Source organism: Macaca mulatta, chromosome 5, assembly GCF_049350105.2.
Source record: "Macaca mulatta isolate MMU2019108-1 chromosome 5, T2T-MMU8v2.0, whole genome shotgun sequence".
Classification (NCBI taxonomy): Eukaryota; Metazoa; Chordata; class Mammalia; order Primates; family Cercopithecidae; genus Macaca; species Macaca mulatta.
In genome coordinates, this window is record NC_133410.1 from 73315417 (window position 1) to 73339674 (window position 24258).

Below are 24258 nucleotides of genomic sequence, written 5' to 3' on the forward strand. Positions count from 1 at the left end.
AAAACTATATTGGTGGTTATACTGACAGTAAATTATAATGTGGTAGATGGAGACAGAAGAATAAATTAGGAAGTTACTGAAAATTGTAGAAATGTAAAATAAAGGAAATATTTCAAAAATATTTTAGCATTCAATATGTCTTCTAATATTCTTTTTTAAAGTCTTTAATTTTTAAGCATTTTACATTTTAATATGTATTTTCAACCATTAACAACTATAGGTAGCAAAAGTTAGGAGTTTTGGCCATTGCCACTGGTATAGCATCTTTTAATTTTAGTACCACTTCATGTCACAATTTAAACTAGAACATATTTCATTTATGTTTAAAAATTATAGTTAGAAGACCCTGAAAATGCCACTCCTAAAAAAAATTGGTTTGCTACAGATTCCTCAGTTACTCTCATTTCTCCTAAATTATTGAGGTAGAAACAGAGATTAATAATTGACCCAACATACTCATATATACTCTTCTTCCCCATAATGCATAAGTGTCTTACATTTGTTTATTTATTTTATATTTGTATCCTTCTTATATGGAAATATAAGGAATGACTTTGTTATATAAAAGAATAATTCATGCGCAACACCTCAAGTTATGGACAAATTATTTTTCTGTCAGGGAAAACTAGGTCATCAGTGATATCAGTAACATTGTAGAAAATAAGAATTAAGTTCCCAGTGCTATATGCCTGGGTATATGGACATGTTTATATAATTCCATGGACCATGCAGTTGGCATAAATATGTATTTCATTATGGCTGAATTCTGGAACCAAGAAAATTAAGCTTAGTCTAAATGCATGGAATAATTTTAAAACTTAAAATTCTACTATAGCATTCTAACTGGTGTGAGATGATATCTCATTGTGGTTTTGATTTGCATTTCTCTGATGGCCAGTGATGAGTAGCATTTTTTCATGTGCTTGTTGGCTGCATAAATGTCTTCTTTTGAGAAGTGTCTGTTCATATCCTTTGCCCACTTTTTGATAAGGTTGTTTGATTTTTTTCTTGTAAATTTGTTTGAATAATTTGTAGATTCTGGATATTAGCCCTTTGTCAGATGGGTAGATTGCAAAACTTTTCTCCCATTCTGTAGGTTGCCTGTTCACTCTGATGGTAGTTTCTTTTGCTGTGCAGAAGCTGTTTAGTTTAATGAGATCCCATTTGTCTATTTTGGCTTTTGTTGCCATCTCATACCAGCTAGAATTGCAATCATTAAAAGTCAGGAAACAACAGGTGCTGGAGAGGATGTGGAGAAATAGGAACACTTTTACACTGTTGGTGAGACTGTAAACTAGTTCAACTATTGTGGAAGACAGTGTGGCGAATTCTCAAGGATCTAGATCTAGAAATACCATTTGACCCAGTGATCCCATTACTGGGTATATACCCAAAGGATAATAAGTCATGCTGCTATAAAGACAACATGCACACCTATGTTTATTGTGGCACTATTCACAATAGCAAAAACTTGGAACCAACCCAAATGTCCATCAGTGATAGACTGGATTAAGAACATGTGACACATATACACCATGGAATACTATGCAGCCACAAAAAAGGGTGAGTTCATGTCCTTTGTAGGAACATGGATGCAGCTGGAAACCATCATTCTGAGCAAACTATTGCAAGGAAAAAACAGCAAACACCGCATGTTATCACTCATAGGTGGGAATGAAACAATGAGAACACATGTATGCAGGGTGGGGAACATCCCACACCGGGAGCTGTCATGGGGTAGTGGGAGAGGGGAGGGATAGCATTAGGAGAAATACCTAATGTAAATGATGAGTTAATGGGTGCAGCACACCAACATGGCAAATGTAAATGTATGTAACAAACCTGTACATTGTGCACATGTACCCTAGAACTTAAAGTATAATAAAAAAAAAATTCTACTATAGCATATTGTCAACAGAACAGGATTTAGTAACTGATTATTAAAAACTGATTAGATCTAGACTCTGATCTTTTCTTAAAATTTAGTCAGCACAGTTATTATTCTCTCATGACAGCATTCAGCTTAGTCTCAAAACCCCATGGAACTGAATTCTACAAAATCCAAATGAGCCGAAAAACAGATTCTTCTGTACAGCTCTCAGAAACCAGTGCAGCCTATAGACATCTATATTTCCAACCATTGAAATCTGTACTAACCTTCTGATCTACAAAAACGTACAATAATTAATATGTATTGTTTTAAGCCAACAAATTTGTGCCATTTCTTTGACTGCAACTATAGAAAATTTATAGACACGCTTCCTCATCTAAATCATTATGTTAAATCTGGCTTTAAATACTTCTCAAGTCAACTCCCCTCTTTGCATTTAAATATCATAATTCAAACCATAATTTAAAAATTATATATTATTATATATGTTTCAATATTATATATTTACTAATTTTAATTGTGTCCAGAAAAATTGTCAAAGGCTTGGAAATGGGTAAAACAGTTTGCTATTTCCTTTTAGTAGAGTCCTGAGCATTGCCTTGCAGAAGCTCTGGGAACTTTAGAGTATGAGTTTTTGGTCTTTAAATATTTTTTGACTAAGTTATTTTACAATTCTATAATGGTAAGGTTAACTTGTTGAAATTAATAGTGGTGACAAGAATTATTGACTATAAGAATGCAAACTATTAATATAATCAATTTCTGCCCTATACAAAAGATAATCCCACATTTAACCTTTTTTTGTCCCTTGGAGATAATAACCAGTTTTCATCTATTAGTAAATAAATTTTGGCATTCACGACTATGATGTAGAGCAAGCAAATGATACTCCTGCTTGGGCCAAAAGCAAGACTGAGAGACCATCCAACTGAATTACTGTGAATGCTGTTACTCTCACTAGTTAATGAGTTAAAAATCTTACTGGCGTGTGATTATTTTATATTTATAGATATTCTTTTCTTAAATTTTAAAAATTTACACTTTATTATTTACTATCTCAAAGTCATATCACCAGGCATGTCCTACTTAAAGACACAGGTAGCTCATTTGTATCTCTGACTGAACTTCAAATTTCTTTTTTGTTTGTTTGTTTGAGATGGAGTCTCACTCTTTTTGCCCAGGCTGGAGTGCAGTGGCTTGATCTCAGCTCACTGCAACCTCTGCCTCCCAGGTTCAAACGATTCTCCTGCCTCAGCCTCCCAAGTAGCTGGGACTACAGGCAACCACCATCATACCTGGCTAATTTTTGGTATTTTTAGTAGAGACAAGGTTTCACTGTGTCCACCAGGATGGTCTCGATCTCCTGACCCCATGATCCGCCCGCCTCGGACTCCCAAAGTGCTGAGATTACAGGCGTGAGCCACCATGCACAGCCTCAAATTTCTTAACTAATATTCAAAGCTCTTCGTACATACATACCTGAAAACCTCTCTTCATCTTTTAACAGCCTCTCCTATTTGTGTTTCAGATTCCCATCTTTCCTTGCAGGCTGTTGCAGGTGTTATGCTCTGCTTCAGCTCTTAATTTTACCCGAACTTCTTCTTCTATTTTCTTATTTTACCTTCCCCTTCTTTAATTTTCAGTTTCTATTTTAAATGTTTCTTCCTCTTATAATTCTTCCTTGGACACTCCAACCTGGAATGCCACACTAACAAAGCACATGTCATCTTCTGTTTCATCACCAATAGACTCCGTAAACATGATTGTCGTATTCTTCACTGACATACATCCCCATGCCCCTAACACTTGGCATAGTGTACGCTATGCATGAGTTTAATTATGTAAAGACTGCTTTCTCTTTAGTTGATTATCTATTGTCTAATATAAAATTACTTTATAAATGCAATACTTCCTATAACCAAGGAAGTCTCATTCCATGACCCAGTTGGGAAAAATCAATCTCACTATAAATTTATTATTTTTATGAAATAAATTTAGGGCTTTTGATAGGATAATTATGGATGCACAACACTTTGTGAGTTTGGAGACACCCATATTATCTTTTAAATCTACTAAATACTTTCTGTTTTTAAAACATATATAGAAGAATCATAAGAAACAATGTATGTTATTAAATACCTTTGAGAGTTTGTTGAATTATGATTTTGCATTTCTGCAACAATGACTAAGATAAATCATTTTCTCCCTAACTTTATAAAACTTAAATATTAAAAAAGAATGTTATAATATGACAATAATATAAACTGCTGAATACTAAATATTTTTAAAGAATGTTAACATTATTTTCCTTTAATTATAAAATTAAAAAGGTTCTAAACAACTATAACATACTACATAATGAAGATTTCCTTTGCTTAAATTGTAAGAACTATTTTCCCACAGAGACAAAACATTAAACATACTATATTTTATAAATGATAACAAAACAATAACATAAACAATTTGATTATATTTGTTTCTAAACATAAACACATCTTTGAATATACAAGACTTTCCTATTTCATTTATTTATCCCTCTTGTATCCAAATCATATTGAATATGTAACATTATTTTCTGATGTTATATAATTCTTTTCTTCTGGTGTTTGAAAGACCAATGTGAATGGCAGGACTACAAGAAAGAAACAAAACATCATTTTTCACTGATCCTTTAGGGAAGAGAAATATGTTCTCTAACCTCAGTATAAATCAACAGAGAGTTTTCTGTGGACAGCTTACAGTATTCTGACTAGTGTCTCAGAAATGTATGCTCTGTCAGTTTTCAAATTCTTTCAGAATTAGGCTCTTCAGCTTTTGAGTCTCTAGAATTTTAAAGTTTAGTTTTTGTTTCAAAGCTTCATTGTTTCTTCTACACCACACTACCTATTAGATAATAATATAGCAAATGAATAGCCAGATTTTATAGCTTTAAAATTTTCCCTTTATATCCAAAGTAGTAAAAATTATGAATTGAAATGAAGAGTTGGGAAAAATAAAATCCAGAAAAGTAGGATCACATAGTAATTAAACGCCATCATATATTATACTTTTAATAACCTGTGTAATGTGCATAGGTTACACATTTGTTCTCCACTGAGGACACAAAAAAATATAAAATAAAATAAAATAAAATAAAATAAAATAAAATAAAGTGAAATAAAATAAAATAAAATAAAAGCAAGGAAGAAAGGATAGTGATAGGAGAATATTTCCTTTTTCTGAGAAATTGCCCCTCTGATATTTTAAAATATCCTGAAATTGAACAGAGTAAAATCCCAGGGATGTAAACTGACTATCTCTGCAATATTTATGTCACATATCTTTTGATAGTATTTTTTTTTTACTTAGCTTTTTGTAATAAGTACTTCCATTGTTTATCTCGCTGAATGATTGAGAGATTTTACTTGACTTTTTTTCTCACATGCTAGATTTTCAAATTCCAAAATCTAATAATTAAGAAATACTTCATTAGTTGATTTCATTACTAAAAAAGAGGCTAATATAGAAAATGTATTGTCAGTTCTGCTTTTAGTAACAGCTACAAATTATTTTTCTCTATTTCATTAAAAACATATTAATTTCTATAGATTTCTCTTTTATGAACTTCTGGGGAATTTTTCCAATAATAATAGAAAACAACCATATGGAATCTCATTATCAATTACTGGTTACTTAATTACTGAATTGACAACTTCGGAATGTACCATTGTATTTTTTAAATGAAAAGTCTAGTTTACAATTTGTTACAGAGAATTTGCTATTTAAAGTGAAATGAACATTTTATATATTAGCTGGAAAAAAGTTAAAATATATAAAAGTTATATATTTAGCTGGAAAAAATAAATGCTGTAATATAGATTTTCTTTGGTCTTGTATTAATATTTAACACAATTGAAAAAAATTACATAAATGTGTTATCCTAGGAAATAATAAGAATATCTAGATTATAGATTATAATTATTGTGACCAATAAATTAAACATAAATTGAGTGCTTATGAAGTACTCAAATTACCATAGTAGAAAAACAATAACAGGTTATAAATAATTAATATTTAATCTGTCTATTAAGAGATAACTTCTTTGTCCCAGCAGGCTGAGTGGATAATAACATTTGTTAATGATGCTATCTGAAAGAGTATGAAGGCTGAAGATTACTAAATTTCTTTTATGTTATTTGTTAAAGCTCATTTTTATTCACAAAGGACAATTTTTCAATTTACCTTCATATATGTATATTATTGCATCTCTATTCAATATCAAAAATAAAATAATTTTATGTTTAACATATAGAAAACACTTGATAAATTATTCCAGTGAAATTACTGATATATTTAATAGTAGATTCAATAAAGTCTCCTGGTTCAGAGGCCATTATTCTCTTTAACAGTACTGACCTAGATATAATAAGGTAAAAAGGGACATAAAGATTATGTACTTTAGTCAACTTATTTTACAGATAAGAAAACTGTGAGCTGAGACCTATGGAGGTTAGTTTATCTCACAAAAGTTTGTAGAGCTGGTTATTGGCAGAATTATTACCAAGACCTGAGTTTTCTGAGTCCATTTCAGTATTCTGTCTACTAAGCCATGCTAGACTTCTTATTCAATAAAACCAAAATGCTATTTTTAAAAATATGCTAGTAACATTTACTTTATGTTAATCTACTTTTTTAGGAAAACAGTATTACTATTTCCTTCATATGATATTACATAAATTACTTTATTCAGGGAGTAGAATCAGATGTTCAATATTTTCAAGTAAATTTCCTGGGTACATTTTAAGTGAATATTTGAAATACCAACAGAAGTGAATGAGAAAGTGTGAAGACATCTGTTCTCTGATTCTTGAAAAATAACTTTCTCAAGTACTATTCAGAATTTGTTGAGCACATAATGTAGCAGGCACCATACAAGGCACAGAAAAATCAGTTCAAAGAGATATAAAGTTTACACCATGACTGATTTTGATAATTACACAAGGGTGATTAGAATTTTCAGGAAAACTGTGAGGTGTCATTTGATGCTGGAGCATAATGAAGATCAACATTGTATTTTACATAGATTATTTAGACAAGTGCAAGACGAAGTGTTTTGGGCCAAGATTAAAAGCAACAAAATAAGCGGAATTAGCAATCAGAGAATTGACATGGATGCTTTCCAAAGTAGTCACGTGTGAGTGAAAAGGCAATGACAGTGAACATAAAGAGGAGATAAATGGCTCAAGACATATTAAGAAAATAAAATACTAGGTTTTGATAGCTAAACAAGAAAATGAGATGGAAAAATCATCAAGAACACAGCCCTGATGCTTGACCCTAACTGTGTGGATAGTCGTGCACTTAGCAAGAACTAAAATACAGAAGGAGAATTCAGAATAACTGGAAATAGAAATTATAATTTCCATTTTAGACATTGAGTTTGAGGTGCCTGTGTATCATTCAAATGGTGATGACACCTAATAGAAATCCGAAATGTGAGTTCAGAGAGTTAAAGTTTTAGAAATCATCAACATGTAAGTGGTAGCGGAAATTTGGGATATAAATAAAATATCTTAGGATTTGGATATAAAGCAAAAGAGCATTGTTAGACAAAACAGAACAGAATAAACTCGAATAAACAGAATAAACAGAATAAAACTCTGTTCTATGTTTACGTCCAGGGGACAATCTGAAGAATGGTAACTTGAAAATGAAATAATGAACTAACTGAAATAGGAATGATACCAAGAAAAAACTGTGAGCGGCACAGCACACTCCAAACACTAGGTGGAGCTCAAGGTTCCTCTTTGCTAATATGTTTCCATTAAGGATGGACCAAGTTAAAGGGCAATGTTATTTTTCTACACAAGATGTGGCATGGTCTTCTTTTTGAGATTTGTTTCCTTAGTTTTTATCTTATTTCCCAGGAATATGGCCTCAAGGCCAAAGTGTTAACTTAAGTCAGTAAAATTTGGGGTATGCGATACCCAGATGAGCTCTAGGCATTAAGGCAAATCAGTCCCCACCCTGCTGCTGCCTTCATTAACTTCTATCACCATTACTTTCCCAAATTGTAATATGTGGACCACCTACATCAAAATTATCTAATCCAACCACCAATCTACTGAATCAGAATGAAGTGGATGGGGAGTTTTCCTGGTAAAATGCGTTTAAAATAAGCACTTCTTACGATTGTTAAGTTTCCTAGTGTTTAGAACAATTGATTCAGATGTGAAATATAAACATGGACCTAAAAAAATGGGCTATAAATTTCAGGATCTAAACATGCCCTGTTCAATACAATGTCCAGTAGCCACTTGCTACATGCAACTATTGAGTACTAATATTATTTACTGGTGAATGAAGAACAGAATCTTTACTTTTATACAATAATAATTAAACTTAAATTTAAACCTTATGCCTCTATCAGTAAAACTTTTGGTTATATCTAGAACAACTTGTTTATATGAACCTATTTTTAATACTGTAAGTATTGTAAACACTAAATACATACATGCATTTCTGATAAAAATGACATATGGATTGATATGCGCTATCTTTAAGTACAAACTGGATTTTGAAGATTTGACAAGAAAAAAGAATGCAAAATATTCATTAATAATTTTTATATTGATTACTTGTTGCAATGATACTGTTTTCACCATTTTGAGAAAAGTATAAATACATATAAATAATTTATAGCCATCACATAAATTATAAATACATAACATCTAAATAATATTACATATAACAATATATACAAAAAGTATATAATGTGGACATTTAATGTATATATTTATACTATATGACAAAATAAAACATTTTATTGCATATTAAATAATACAAATATAGAAATATATAATAAATGTAAGTAAATAAAACACATTACAAAATTAGTTTTTATTTTTCTTTTTGCTGTTTCTAAATGTGGTTACTAGACATTTAAAATAACATGTGTTGTTCACATTTTACTTCTATTCAACATCATTGAACTCAACAAAAGTAATTCCATATGTGAGGTTTCTACTGCTGCATAACATATTATCAAAAATCTAGTGTCTTAAAACAATCACATTTATTATATTGTAGTTTCCATGATAGATGTCTGGACATAGATGAGCTGTGTCCTCTGTTCAGAATGTCATGATCACTGTGTTACACAGGCTACATTCTCATCTGAAGGATCCACTGGAAAAAAATTCCCTTTCCAAGTCCATTGAGGTTGTTAGCAGAATTGATTACATTGTGACTGTAAGATTGAGACCTTCAGCTCTTACAGGTAGCCTGTAGATTTTGCCTTGGAAGCTTCTCTGTAGGTAATTCACAACACAATGGCTTGCTTCTTCAGAGCCAGCAGGGAGCAAGAGCAACTCTAGTGACAGAGATTTACAGAACATAATAGCATCATAGGAGTGATATCTCATCACCTTTGTTATAAAATGTAACATAGGTATGGGAGAGATATTCCTACATCATTGCCATTTTCTATTGGCTAAGAACAAGTCACAGGTTCCAATCACACCCAAGCAGAAGGGATTATACAAAACATGAACACTAATAGGCAGACATCATTAAGGATTACTGTAGGGTTTATCTGCCATGTATCTGTAGTTTCATATCCATCAATGTTAGTAACAGACCACACTGTTAGTTAGCATAAGAAATTTTCTTGTTGCTGAGCTTTCATGAGGTTAATTGAATTGTACTTTAGCACTCCTCTTAGAACAGCTCTGAGTTACATATTAATATAATCATGAATGTAATTAGCTCTAGGTATATAGAAAAAAAGTAGTTTCCAGCACCACAAACTGTAAGTAGTTGTTTTCATTTTTTTCATATAAAGACAATAACTGAAAAGTTAATACTAATATACAAGACAATATGTAATTAAAATAATGCTGCTGTTGAGAGAAAATAAAGACCATTTCCCTTAGGCAAAACTAGGTCAATTCATATTACGGATATATTAAGCTGTATTCCTACTCACCTAACTCACTTTTTAGCTACATTCACATTAATGGGAAATTTTAAAAATTTTCGAGAAAATTTAATTTTATTATTTCAATGATGAAGACTTCTATCTCCTAACACTTTGTTGACAGTAATTTTATGCTAATATACATTTCCTAAGAGCACAATTGCTACAGCAGAACTGTGCATGATTAATAAATGACCTTACATAAAACAACCCTAGGACCTATGGCAGAGATGATCCTTGGTCAAATATTTGAGGATCCTCTGAGACTGGATGTAGATTCCATACGTTGGGAAGAAATGGGTTTTCCTCTCCACAGGTTGGGGAGAGTGCATTTTCCTCTCTAAGAACACCGAACTTGCAAAAAGAGATTTCTACAATTTTATGTATTTGTATGATAGGAAATCTTCTAATTTCAAAAACATGTGGAACATTTGCATACACTTACATGAGATTAGTATTTTTTTATCTGTGATATTAGTAAAGCTTAATCTTTGGTGCAAATAGAATGGAAGCATAATATAATAATATCTAGGGTAATACTAGATGGAGCTGAATAAAAATGAGTGCATAGCAAATAATAAAATGAAACATACAATCAATAGCTATTCAAGTGAAGTTTTAATAAAAAATATGTTATGTGGAAAGTAATTTTCTTCCTATTTCATAACATTCCAATTATAAATTTATCTTGGTTATATAAATTTTCTGTGTATACTTCATTTTCAAAATAATAATTTTGACTTTAATTTTTGATTATTTTTCTAAAATTATACAATTTCAATAATTATTTTATAGTTTGTATCTTTATTTCTTACATGAAATAAATTCATTGGCTAAAAGAAACAGTATAAATTTAATGAGTTTAATAAAATTATAGTAATATAAAGTCAGGATATTTATAACTGTAACCCAATGAATGTCAGCATTTATTAAGAAGAAAATGGGGAAGTTTAACAATAGAAGCAGAAAAAATACCAATATATTCTTATACTTGCTACTTTTTTGGTTACTCTTTGTAGTGTTTTTATAAAATGAGTAATAGAAAGAAGGCATTTAGGAGAACACAGATATTTCAGACAAAATTTTAAGGTACTGTTGCAAGGCACTAAAAACATAATTGATTACAAATAGAGAAAAATCACCATTACAATGAGCTTCTATATTTATTGTCTAAGAACAGTATTTTAGAAAAGAGCATAGTAAGCTTTGTTACAACTGAGAATATAATATTACAAATACTGTGCCACATTTCAAAGACATATATAGTTCTCTTTTATGAGTTAACAAGGACAATTTAACAAAATCTTTAAAACTTTTATTTTGACAACATGATAGTTAATGCTTAAATACATCTAGTGCTGGTAGTTGAAGAGACTTATTAACAAGAAACTGTCAGTAATATTATTTATAGTTTCTCACTGGTGAAAAAAGAGCTGCATCATTAATTGCACCCGTTTAATTGTCAATCTATTATTTCATGATTCGATATTATATTGATAACTTGGGAGATCCCATCAAAAATATTTGGTTAGGAAAGGTGAACAAATAATCTCACAATCTGAAACTATATTATATCATGTCATATCCTTTTATTTAATGCTATACTATATTATGAGATATGTTTATTTTTTTATTTTATTTAATGCTGTGTAATTAATCATCTTTAAATTTCATCATGTAAGATAACCATTTGCTTGTTTTTTATAACCTTCTTTGTCAAGAATTTTGAGCAGAGATTGGCTAGGAGGCTGTTTTTATGTTTTAGTTTTAATGTTTTTTGGTTTATTTTATTTACTTTTTAAAAATGTTACTTATTTATTTTGTGTTGGAACAGGAATTGGCTGGGTGGTTATGCTTAATTTATTGCCAGCTGCAGCCCTTCAAAAGGCTGCATCAAGCTGATGACTGAGCTGGGCTGAAACATCCTAGATGACTTCACTCTCATGTCCAATGTTTCCGTGTTCCTCTATGTGGCCTCTTCATGCTGTTAGTTTGAGCTTTCCCACAGTATGGTACTTTCAGGGTAGTAGAATTTCTTATATGACAACTAGATTCATGAGTGAAAATTGTAGTGACAGGGTCTTTAAGCAATCAACCTACAAAAAGCCTTAGTATTACTTTTATTATATTCTATTGAACAAAAAAAAGTTCAAAATTAGCCTTAATTCAACTTCTTCGATCTTATTAGAATACTAAAAAAAAAAAAAAAAAAAAAAAAAAAAAAAAAAAAAAAAAAGGTTATCTCAATGATTTGATTTCTGCCTGTCTCTACAACATTTTGTTACTTCTTCTTTCCCACTATACCCTGGAATTAGCATTTTTAAATTGTTTCTCCAAAAGAAAGCTTTTGCCATTTAGTATCTTCATATATGTTTCCTTATTCTTAGAATGCTGCTATGTGATACTGAAAGCCCAGCACAAATGCTACCTGTAGCATGCCATTTTAACTACCTTATTTTACTGGGTATCCCATTCAACTCTTGATTATTATCTTTTATTTATAGTTTTCTTAATGATTTATGATGATATCCATATTTATATCTAAACATAAATATATAGGTTATTTATTTGTCTATTTTTTCATTGTCTGTCTTCTCCATCAAAATATAAGCTCAACAAGAAAACAGCAATGATTGTTTTATAAATTTTTGTTTAGAACATAAGTAACATGCCACTGTGGCAAATGTTTATTAAGTAACATACCATTGTGGCAAATGTTTATTAAATGTTTATTAAAGAAATGACAAGAAAATATGGTGGTAATTTAAAGTTAAATGAAAAAAGAGATTTTAAATCTAAATGAGTGAAATGAAACTTCCACGTGGGTTTGTGTGTATGTACTTGTGTAGATGTGTAATTGTGTTGAGAAAGTCTGGAAGATTTACCAGAGTATTAGTGCAACATTTGATCTTTAGAGAGTCCTATTATTAGTGAATGCTTGACTATTCCCTCTTTTACTATTTTTAAAAAGTTAAATATGGATATGTATATTTATTGTAATAAATGTGAATTTTGTCTCATGTTACTCTTATCATACTTTAGATTCTTTGTGTGCCAGATGAGTATTCTAACTTCCATGGCTTATTTTCACTACAACCTATTTTTCTGCATCATAGAAGTAACTCATGCTATAGTTATGTATAAGTTGAAGCTAATTAGGTTTAATCATTATATTAATTTTCTTTAGGGATGCATTCAAGTAATTGTATAAACCATACAGAAAATTAATACCCACTTTGCCCTTGGTATAACACTTTCTCTTCTGCTATTTAGTAGAAATGGATCACATAAATGTTAAATTTATGCTATTCTGCTGAGAGTGAAACTTAAAGAAAGCTCTCATGCTATTAAGCTAAAGTTGAAAGAGTAGGGTTAAAGAAATTTCTCCATTGTAAGAGAAATGTGAGCTTTGCAGAAAGTAAATTGGCTAGGAAAAATTCAATGAGGTGCCATCTAAAATGACTAGATAAAGTAAAGAGAGTGCTTTGTAGAACCTGTGAGAAAGCAATTTAGATATTTGTGGTGATAGCTAAGATTCTTGGATACCTAGAAGTAATCTAAATCTGAAACTACTTGAAGGATAGTGAAGAGAAACACTCCATCTTGTACCATTTTTGTGTTTATTTTTGCTTGTTGATCTGTCATCATGGTTAATCATTTGTTATTTATTGCATCTTTCCATTAAACATAGTGGAAGAACAAAGATTAAAACTCCACAAGCCAAAGTAGCTTCCATGAATGGGAATATTCTCTGCATGTGCAGTATTTATGACCACTGCTTCACTTTTCATTCTTTTTCAAATACCACTGAAAACATTTTGATGAAGTTACTTCCAAGCCTGTATTCATTTGTGTTCTGACATTAAATATTACTTGAAATGTCCAAATAATTAAACTTCTATGTTAAATATCTTTGCTAAATAATAGATCAAAACATCTCATTATGTATGAATCCATCTCATTATGTATGAATCCTCTTTGTCATTTATTATTTACAATCAGCAGAAAGTCTGTTAAACCATGTATATACATTATCTAATTTAATGTCTGTGAACCCTGAATAAGCTCAATTATATTAAACTCCTTTTAAAAGTGAGAAAGTGAAGCTCAAAGATCACTGAATTTGTTCAAACTTTGAACTAATAATAGGGAAAGCTGGTATTTGAATCACTTCTCCTTAGGCTGAAATCTAGATGAATTAATGGTTTAAATATTTAAAAAAATCATCAATGTGTTAGAAATTTGATGAACAAATTTTTTAATTTTAGCATTAAAATGGTTTCCTAAGGCAAGAAAATGTAATACAAGAATGTGTAATGATAAATTTGACTGCAAATAGTTTTAAACTACCTGGCAATAAAAGGAACAGGCCAGGCACAGTGGCTCCCATTTTTTTAATTTTATTTTTATACTTTAAGTTGTAGGGTACATGTGCATAACGTGCAGGTTTGTTACATATGTATACTTGTGCCATGTTGGTGTGCTGCACCCATCAACTCGTCATTTACATCAGGTATAATTTTTAATCCCAGCAACTTGGGAAGCTGAAGCAGGAGGGTCACTTGAGCTCAAGAATTCAAGACCAGCATAAGCAACTTGGTGAGACCTTGACACTACTAAAAATAAAAATAGAAAGTTAGCTAGGTGTGGTGGCACATACCTGTAGTGTCAGCTATTCAGGAGGCAGAGGTGGGAGTATCAATTGAGCCTGAGAGATTGAGGCTACAGGGGGCCAGTGATGATGGCACTGCACTACAGCCTGAGCAACAGAATGAAACCGTATCTCTATTTAAAATAAATAAATAAATAATAATAAAAGAAAAAATCAGAATGATAAAATGCAGACAAAATTAGCACCACATATTGTATTAAATAGCAACATTTTTGATTGAGAGCCAATCTTAGCAATTTAAAGAACACAGCTAATAAAAACAGAAATAGAGATAGGACATATACATTGCAAAACAAGGAACACAAAGGGAGCATTAACCCATAAATGTATGCTGAAATATGTAGCAATTAAATATGTGACTATTTTAAAATTGAAAAATTGTTTTAACTTGTGAGACAGACATTATCAAGAAAAGAAAGATATAGAGACAAAAACATTTACAAAAAAAAGAAGTTTGCTTTGAAAAAAGTGAACAGAAGTTGAGGATTTAAAAGCGCTGCTCACCAAATTTTAAAAAAGAAATACAAACATAGTAGCTGAATTAAAAAAAAAAAAAGCAAATTATCAAATTTACTGTGTTAACAGTTAGTCCATTTATGGTGAACAATTTTCCTACAACATCATCATAACCAATAAGGTCATATCATATCTTTAGATAAAAGCTAAGCCAAATAAAGAAAAGCGTTGTCTCATTTAGGAACTATATATTTATGGAAAAATGCCTGGTATTTTATTAAGTTTGGAGCCTAGAATTAAACAGAATGACCCAATTATTTATAGTTTATTACTCAGTGAAAAGTGTTTTGTTTCATTTTGTTTTCTGGTTGTGGAATATAATGAACATGCCTACCTATAATGGATTCAGATCGAGATCAATATTGTTTCCACAATTTAAAAAGTGAAACAGGTTTGTATTGTGAAAAGTAGGAAAATGGGCAAAGTCATATACACAGCTAGTATACCAGCAAATTGGCATGTTTTTCCCATGTTAGAAGAGATCTTCAAAATATTCATACATTTAACCCAGGAATTTCTTTCCCGAAATGTAATATAGAAATAATTGGACAAATGAACCACAATTTGTGTTACAAGGTCATAATGATGTTGTTTATAATATCTGAATATTGGAAACAACATCCACATGTCAATCTTCAGGGATGGATTAAATTTTAGCATATTTATTAAAATTTTAGCATATTCATTTAAAATTATGATGCCAATCTCTTTAATGGAGATTAGCCAATAAATATAATGAAGTAATAAAATTCAAAAACTTGTTTGATCCTTGTTTTGAAAATATTAACCTATCACTTTTATAGATAAGTATAAATATGAAAGACTATACATTAAATGTTTGCCTTTATTAATACTAGATAATCCTTTTTTGACTATTTGCTATTCAACATTACACCTTAAACATAAAAAAATGAATATGCGATTTCTAAAACATCGTCAGAAGTGTGACAATACTAAATTGTTTTTTCTTTTCTTTCAACTTTTGTTTTAGGTTTGGAGGTACATGTGAAGGTTTATTACGTAGGTAAACTCGTGTCATGCGGGTTGTTGTACAGATGATTTCATCACTCAGGTGTTAAACATAGTACCCAATAGTTATTTTTTCTGATCCTCTCCCTCTTTCTACCCTTCACCCTCAAGTAGAACCCAGTATCTGTTGTTCCCTTTTTAGTGTTCATGAGTTTTTATCATTTAGCTCCCACTTATAAATGGGAACATGTGGTGTTTGGTTTTCTATTCCTGAGTTAGTTTGCTAAGAATAATAGCCTCCAGTTTCATCTGTGTTCCTACAAAAAGACATAATCTTTTTCATGACTATGCATAGTATTCCATGGTATGTATGTATCCCATTTTCTTTATCTATTCAGTCATTGATGGGCATTTAGGTTGACTCCATGTCTTTGCTACTGTGAATAGTTCTGCTGTGAACATTCATGTGCATGTGTCTTGATGGTAGAATTTTTTTATATTTCTCTGAGTATATACCCAGTAACAACATTTCTAGATTGGTTGGTAGTTCTGCAGTAGTTCTTTGAGGAATTGCCATACTGCTTTCCACAATGGTTGAATTAATTTACATTCCCATCAACAGTTTATAAGTATTCCCTTTTCTCTGCAACTTCACCAGTATCTACTATTTTTTACTTTTTATTAATAGCCATTCTGATAGGTGTGAGATGATATCTCATTGTGGTTTTCACTTACATTTCTCTAATGATCAGTAATACTCAGCTTTTTTTTCATATGCTTGTTGACTGCATATATGTCTTGTTTTTAAAAGTGTCTCTTCATGTTCTTTGTCCACTCTTTTTCTTTTTTTTTTTTTTTGAGACAGAGTTTTGCTCTGTCACCCAGGCTGGAGTGCAGTGGCGTGATCTCGGCTTACTGCAAGCTCCGCCTCTCAGGTTCACATCATTCTCCTGCCTCAACCTCCTGAGTAGCTGGGACTACAGGCGCTTGCCACCACGCCCGGCAATTTTTTTGTATTTTTAGTAGAGACGAGATTTCACCGTGTTAGCCAGGATGGTCTAGATCTCCTGACTTCGTGATCTGCCCACCTTGGCCTCCCAAAGTGCTGGGATTACAGGTCTTTGTCCACTTTTTAATGAGGTTGTTTTCTCTTGTAAATTGTTTAAGTTCCATACAGAGTCTGGGTATTAGACCTGTGTCAGATGCATAGTTTGCAAATACTTTTCTTCCATTCTGTAGGTTGCCTGTTTACTCTGTTGCTAGTTTCTTCTGCAATGCAGAAGCTCTTAAGTTTGATTATATTCCATTTGTCAACTTATGCTTTTGTTGTGATTGTTTTTGGTTTTTGCCATAAAACCTTTGCTTGTTCTTATGTCCAGGATGGTACTCTCTAGGTTGTCTTCCAGGATTTTTATAGTTTTGGGTTTTGCATTTAAGTTTTTAAATCCATTTTGAGTTGATTTGTGTATATGGTATAAGAAAGGTGTCCAGCTTCAATCTTCTGCCTATGACTAGCCAGTTATCAGAGCATCATTTAATGAATAGGGAGTCTTTTCCTCATAGTTTGTTTTTGTCATCTTTTTCAAAGGTCAGATGGTCGTAGGTTTGAGACTTTATTTCTGAACTCTCAATTCTGTTCCATTGGTCTATGTGCCTGCTTTTGTACAGGACCATGCAGTTTTGGTTATTGTATCCCCGTAGTATAGTTTGAAGTTGGGTAATATGATATCTCTAGCTTTGTTCTTTTTGCTTAGGATTGCCTTGGCTATTTGGGCTTTTTTTTTTTTTTTTTTTTTTTTTTTTTTTCCAGCTCCAGATGAATTTAAAAAAATGTTTTATCTAGTTCTGTCAAGAATGTCAATGGTGGTTTGATAGGAATAGCATTAAATCTGCAAATTGCTTTGGGCACTTTGGTCATTTTAGTGATATTGATTCTTCCTATTTGTGAGCAAAATGTTTCTCCATTTGTGTCTTCTCTGATTTCTTTGAGTAGTTCTCCTTGTAGAGATCTTTCACTTCCCTAGTTACCTGTATTCTTAAGCATTTTATTGATTTTGTGGCAATTGTGAATAAATTGCCTTACTGGGTTTATTCTCTGTTTGGCTCTCGGTTTGGCTCTGGATTGTGATATATAGGAATGTTAGTGATTTTTGTACATTGATAGTGTATCCTCAAATTTTCTGAGGTTCTTTATCAGTTAATGGAGCTTTTGGGTTGAGACTATGGAGATTTCTAGATATGGAATCATGTCATCTGCAAGCAGGGATAATTTGACTTCTTCGCTTCCTATTTGAATGCCCTTTATTTCTTTCTCTTGTCTGATTGCTCTGGCTGGGACTTCCAGTACTATGTTGAATCAGAGAGGACATCTTTGTCTTGTGCCAGTTTTCAAGTGGAATGCTTCCAGCTTTTCCCCATTCAGTATGATGTTGGCTGTGGCTTTGTTATAAATGGTTCTTATTATTTTTAGGTATATTACTTCAATATCTATTTTATTGAGAGTTTTTAATATCACTGGGTGTTTTATCGATAGCCTATTCTGCATCTATTGAGATAATTATGCAGCTTCTGTCTTTAGTTCTGTTTATGTGATGAAAAACATTTATTGATTTGTGTATGTTGAAACAACCTTTCATTCCGGAAATGAAACCTTCTTGATCATGGTGGATTAGCTTTTTTGATGTGATGTTGGAGTCGCTTTGCAAGTATTTTGTTGAGGATTTTGGCATCAATGTTTATCAAGAATGTTGACCTGGAGTTTTCTTTCTTTTTCTGTCTCTTCCAGGTTTTAGTATCAGGATGATACTGGCCTCACAGAACGACTGGAAAGGAGTCTCTCACTTCAATTTTTTGACATAGTTTCAGTAGGAATTATACTAGCTCTTCTTTGCACATGTGGTAGAATTCAGCTGTGAATCTGTCTGGTCCTGGGCTTTTTTGGTTGGGGAGGGATATTGACTTTAGGGGCAGTTACGTGATATAAATAAATTCTGGAGTAGGTTGGGGTAGGGTAGGGGAAAAAGATTTCCCCAAGATACACTTTCCGAAAGCCAGATTTATGAAAATGCCACTGATTCCGATTTTCTTTTTTTCTTTAATAAAGCACACTTAAATTTATTTAATTGAATGAAAGTTTTAAATAAAAAAGTACTTTATTAAAGGATGACATTATATAAAAATATAAAATTACATCCTATATATCAGCTATAGTATATGACTCACTTATTTCCTTTTGAAATTGATGGTCTACTGTGATGTTTTTTGTTATTTGGAAGATTCGGCTGCTCAGTGAAGCTCTGTTCTTTTCAATGATTTCAAATATCTCTTGGAACATCTCTGAAAAATTCATTTTATGGTTCTATCAAGTCCTGTTGATTTTTTGACCCTTGTCACTACGTCTGGTTATAAAATTAATGAGCAAATACTTTTGATCACTGGATTCTTAACAGGCACTGAACAGAAAATATGTGTCTATTTTCTTTATGTGTAGAGTACTGATTTTCTCTCAGTGAAAATTGTTAATTATCTTCAACAGTGTCAACCATAGATGCTTTAACTTTGTTTCATTTAGAAAACAATTTTTATGACTTCATGATTTTAACTGCGGCGAAATAATATCCCATTGTAGTTTTGATTTGCATTTTTTTGATTAGGATCAATGATGTTGAACACCTTTTCATACTCTTATTTGCCGTTTGTATGTCTTCTTCTGATAAATGTGTATTCAAATTTTTTGCCCATTTTTTGATGGGATTATTTTATTTTTTTCCTATAGAGTGGTTTTAGATTCTGGTTATTAATCTTTTGTCACAAGAATACTTTGTAAATTTTTTTTCCATTATTTGAGTCGTCTCTTCACTTTTGCTTGTATCCTTTGCTGTGCAGAAGCTATTTAACTTCTTGTGTTTTCATTCGTCCAGTTTTGTTTTGGTTGCCAACACTTGTGGGCTATTGCGGGAAAAGTGTTGGCCAGACCAGTGTCCTGAAGATTTCTTCCAATATTTTCTTCTAGTAGTTTGAGGTTTTAGATTTAAATCTTCAACCCACTTTGATTTGGTTTATGTATGTCAAGACAGAGGCATCCAGTTTCATTTTTCTGTGCGTAGATATCCAATTTTCTCAGCACTATTTATTGACAGGCTTATCTTTTTCCCGGTGTATTTTCTTGGCACCTTTATCAAAAAGAGTCTCCTCTAGATGTGCAGGTTTGTTTCTGAGTTCTGTATTCTGTTCTATTGATCTATGTGTCTATGTTAATGCCAATACCATCCTGTTCTGGCTACTACAGCTCCATAGTAGTGTAATTTGAAGTCAGGTAATGTGATTCCTCCAGTTTTTGTTCATTTTGCTTAGGATACCGTTGGCTATTCTGGGTCTTTTGTGGTTCCATATAAATTGTAGGATTTTCTTTTTCTATTTCTGTGGAGAATGTTATTGGTACTATGATACGAATTACATTGAATCTGTAAATTGCTTTGGGTGGAATGGATTTTAATAATATTGATTCTTCTGAAACATGAACAACAAATATATTTTTTGCTTTCTCTTCAACTTCATTCATCAGTGCTTTATAGTTTTCATTATAGAAATCTTTCACTTATTTGGACAAGTTAATTCCTAGGTTTAATTTTATTTGCGAGATTACTTTTTTTATTTCCTTTGCAGATTGTTCAGTGTTGGCATATAGAAATGCTACTGATTTTGTATCCTGTGATTTTACTGAATTGGTTCATTAATTCTAATGTATTTGTGGAGTCTTTAGGATTTTCCAAAGGTAAGATCATATTATCTGTAAACAAGAATAATTCTTCAATTCTAATTTGGATGATTTCATTTCTTTCTCTTTTCTGATTTTCTCTTTTCTGATTTCTCTGGATAAGACTTCCAGTATTATGTAGAATGACAGTGGTGAAAGTGGGAATCATTGTCATGTCCCAGGTCTTACAATAAGGACTTTCAGTATATCCATATTGAGTATGATACTAGCTGTAAGTGACTCACCCACTGCTTTTCTCAAGCAGAAGGACACTTGTTCCAAACCCAATACAGCTGGAAATGTGCTGAGACTCGTATGAAGTCAGTATGTTTCAGAATGTTACCCAAAGCCCTTGACATACTACCTAGGTAATGCTGCTGGTTATTTGGGACTTAAGGTATCTTCAGTTAGAAGGCAATAAATGCTGCCAGAATTGGGTCCTTTGCTTCAAGGTAGTAAGTTATCTTCTGGCTCAGAATGTGTCTAGCAATGTCATCTGGGAGCTAGGGCCTGGAAAGAGGGCCTCAGGACTCTAACTGTTGCCCTTTCCAGCTGTGACTGAGCTAGTATGCAAGAAGCAAGATAAAAATACTCCCCCAGTCTTCCCTCCCTTCTTCTCAAGCAGAAGGAAGGGCTCTCTTTAAGAACTTGAGCTGTGCAGCCTGGGGCTAGGGCAGGAGTGATGCCAGCATTCCCTTCGCTATCCTGGCTGGTGTCTCAGTAGGTCACGTGACCGTGTAGTCCACTGTCTCTGGGCCCAGTTCAACACTAGGACTCCTCTAGGTGTTGCAGTTCTTGTGGACAAGACTGCCTTTCAAGTTTATTTAGAACCCCAGAGCACTTCAGCTTGCAGTGGTGAGACTTGGGAAACTCAAGTGCCAATCACTGGGACTGGCGATTCCTCTCTGGCTGGTGTTGGTTTAAATGCTCCTGTTGTGGGCGTGGGTCAGCTGAATTTGGTCCAGTTCTGCTTTCTGCACTGAGTTCAGTTCTACATAATTACTATGCTCTCCCTCCCCAACTGCAACAAAATGGTTTCTGATGGTGAGGATAGGCAGGGATTTGCACTAATAATTCAAGACTATTCTCTGTACCACTTCACTGCCTTTTTCAGTGATATGAAGTTAAACCCAGGTACTGTCAGTGCTCACCTGATTTTTGGCTCTTATGAAGGTGTTTTTATGTGTAAAAAGTTGTTAAATTGGTGTCTTTGCAGGGGAAATAATTGGTGGAACCTTCTTGCTCAACCTCCTCCCCTGATTAACTCATTAATTTCTTCTGTCATTTCTTTTTTATTCTCATAGTAAGATTCAGGCCTACTGAAGTATTACTTTCTACTATTTGAACATCCATTCTTTCTCTTCACTTTCTGGATTCTGGCATTTTTTAATATAAAATATTTATTTTTACATATTTTAAGGGGAAAGTTTGGTTTGGGTAGGTTCAGAAAATTGAAAATACATTTTTTTTTCCTTTTCTCTCTCTTCTTCTTCTTCTTATACTTTAAGTTGTAGGATACATGTGCAGAACATGCAGGTTTGTTACATAGGTATACACATGCCATGGTGGTTTCGTGCACCCATCAATCCATCATCTACATAAGGCATTTCTCTTAATGCTATCCCTCCCTTAGACCCCCACTCCCTGATAGGCCCTGGTGTGTGATGTTCCCCTCCCTGTGTCCATGTGTGTTCTCATTGTTCAACTCCCACTTATGAGGGAGAACATGTAGTGTTTGGTTTTCCAATCCTGTGTTAGTTTGCTGAGAATGATCTTTTCCACCCTCATCCATGTCCCTGCAAAGGACATGAACTCATTCCTTTTTATGGCTGCATAGTATTCCACGGTATATATGTGTCACATTTTCTTTATCTAGTCTATCATTATGGGCATTTGGGTTGGTTACAAGTATTTGCTATTGTGAACAGTGCTGCAATAAACATATGTGGATTCTGGCATTTTAACATGCTGTAACTTCAGCCTGATTGCTATGACATGCAACTGTTAAGACTCGTCCCCTTAGGACATGAACCTGCTTCTGTAAAACATGGAATATAATAACAGAAAACCAAACACCGCATGTTCTCACTCATAGGTGGGAACTGAACAATGAGATCACTTGGACTCAGGAAGGGGAACATCACACACCGGGGCCTATCATGGGGAGGGGGGAGGGGGGAGGGATTGCATTGGGAGTTATACCTGATGTAAATGACGAGTTGATGGGTGCAGCACACCAACATGGCACAAGTATACATATGTAACAAACCTGCACGTTATGCACATGTACCCTACAACTTAAAGTATAATAATAATAAATAAATTAAAAAAAATAATAATAAAAAGAAAAATAAAAAATAAATAAAATAAATAAAAAAGAAACACAGTAAACATTGCATATTCTCTCAGTAACGTTTCTGAGAGAATATGTCAGACTGTTTTGAAGCCTAAAACTTACTTCATTTTCTATTTTATGTAAAGGATCCAAAAAAATTCAATTTTTTTGTTGTTGCTTTCTATAAGATATTTCTGAGACAAAGTTTTTCTTTAATTTGTTTTGGCACTAGAACTTGGAGATATCCCACCAGGATTGATTGGCTAGTGAAGATGAACTTCGCATCATTTCATTTGTAGAATCCCTGAGGATTGGTGTAGGTGCCAGCTTGCAAGTGTGTGTTGAGAGTTGTGTGAACATTGGATATCATTCCATCTACTTAATAGCCAGAAGTCACAAAATAATGGAGAAAAAGATGGCAGATCTTGATACACCTGGGAATTCTTCCTGCCTGTACTTTAAGTAGAGGGGAAAATCAATATGAACAAAATTTATCTGGATATTAATGATTAAGGTAAGGTAGAGAGTAACAATATTTTTCTTTACTTTGTTTGAATCCAGAAGGTGTCATGGGAAACAACTCACTTAAATATCAATGTTCCATTTTTGAATTTTAAATGTTTTTTATGACAAAAAAATCAATTATTTTGCTAATCTAAAGAGTAGTGCAGACTTTGTTAGTCAGAATAAAAATATTTCATTGACTTACACAATTAGATCTCAACTATTGTTGTGTTATACTGCTTAATTTTGTTGATGCTACTGCCCAACTTTCGTTGATCAATTTCTAAATCCTCTTATCCAATATGAGTAAGTAACAGCTGGTAAGACATTATTTTTTCTTTCGTGACATTGTAGACATAAGGATGGTGAAAATATACATCAATAAATTTTGTGCCAAATATTTAATAATTATTATTTACATGCTTAATTTAACAAAAGGAAATACACAGGTATTATTCATTATAAAAGACTTATCTCATAGTAAATTTGAATTTCTAAGATTCTGCTTTTTTTTTTTTTTTTTTTTTTTAGTTAACCACAGTAAAAGTAGTGTCTTTTAAAGGAGAGGGAGAAGAAAGCTTTTATCTTTTTAACGTATGGAAAAGAGGAAATGATATCAGTGCAAGTTTGATAAAAAAGTAATTTCAGAATATGTATA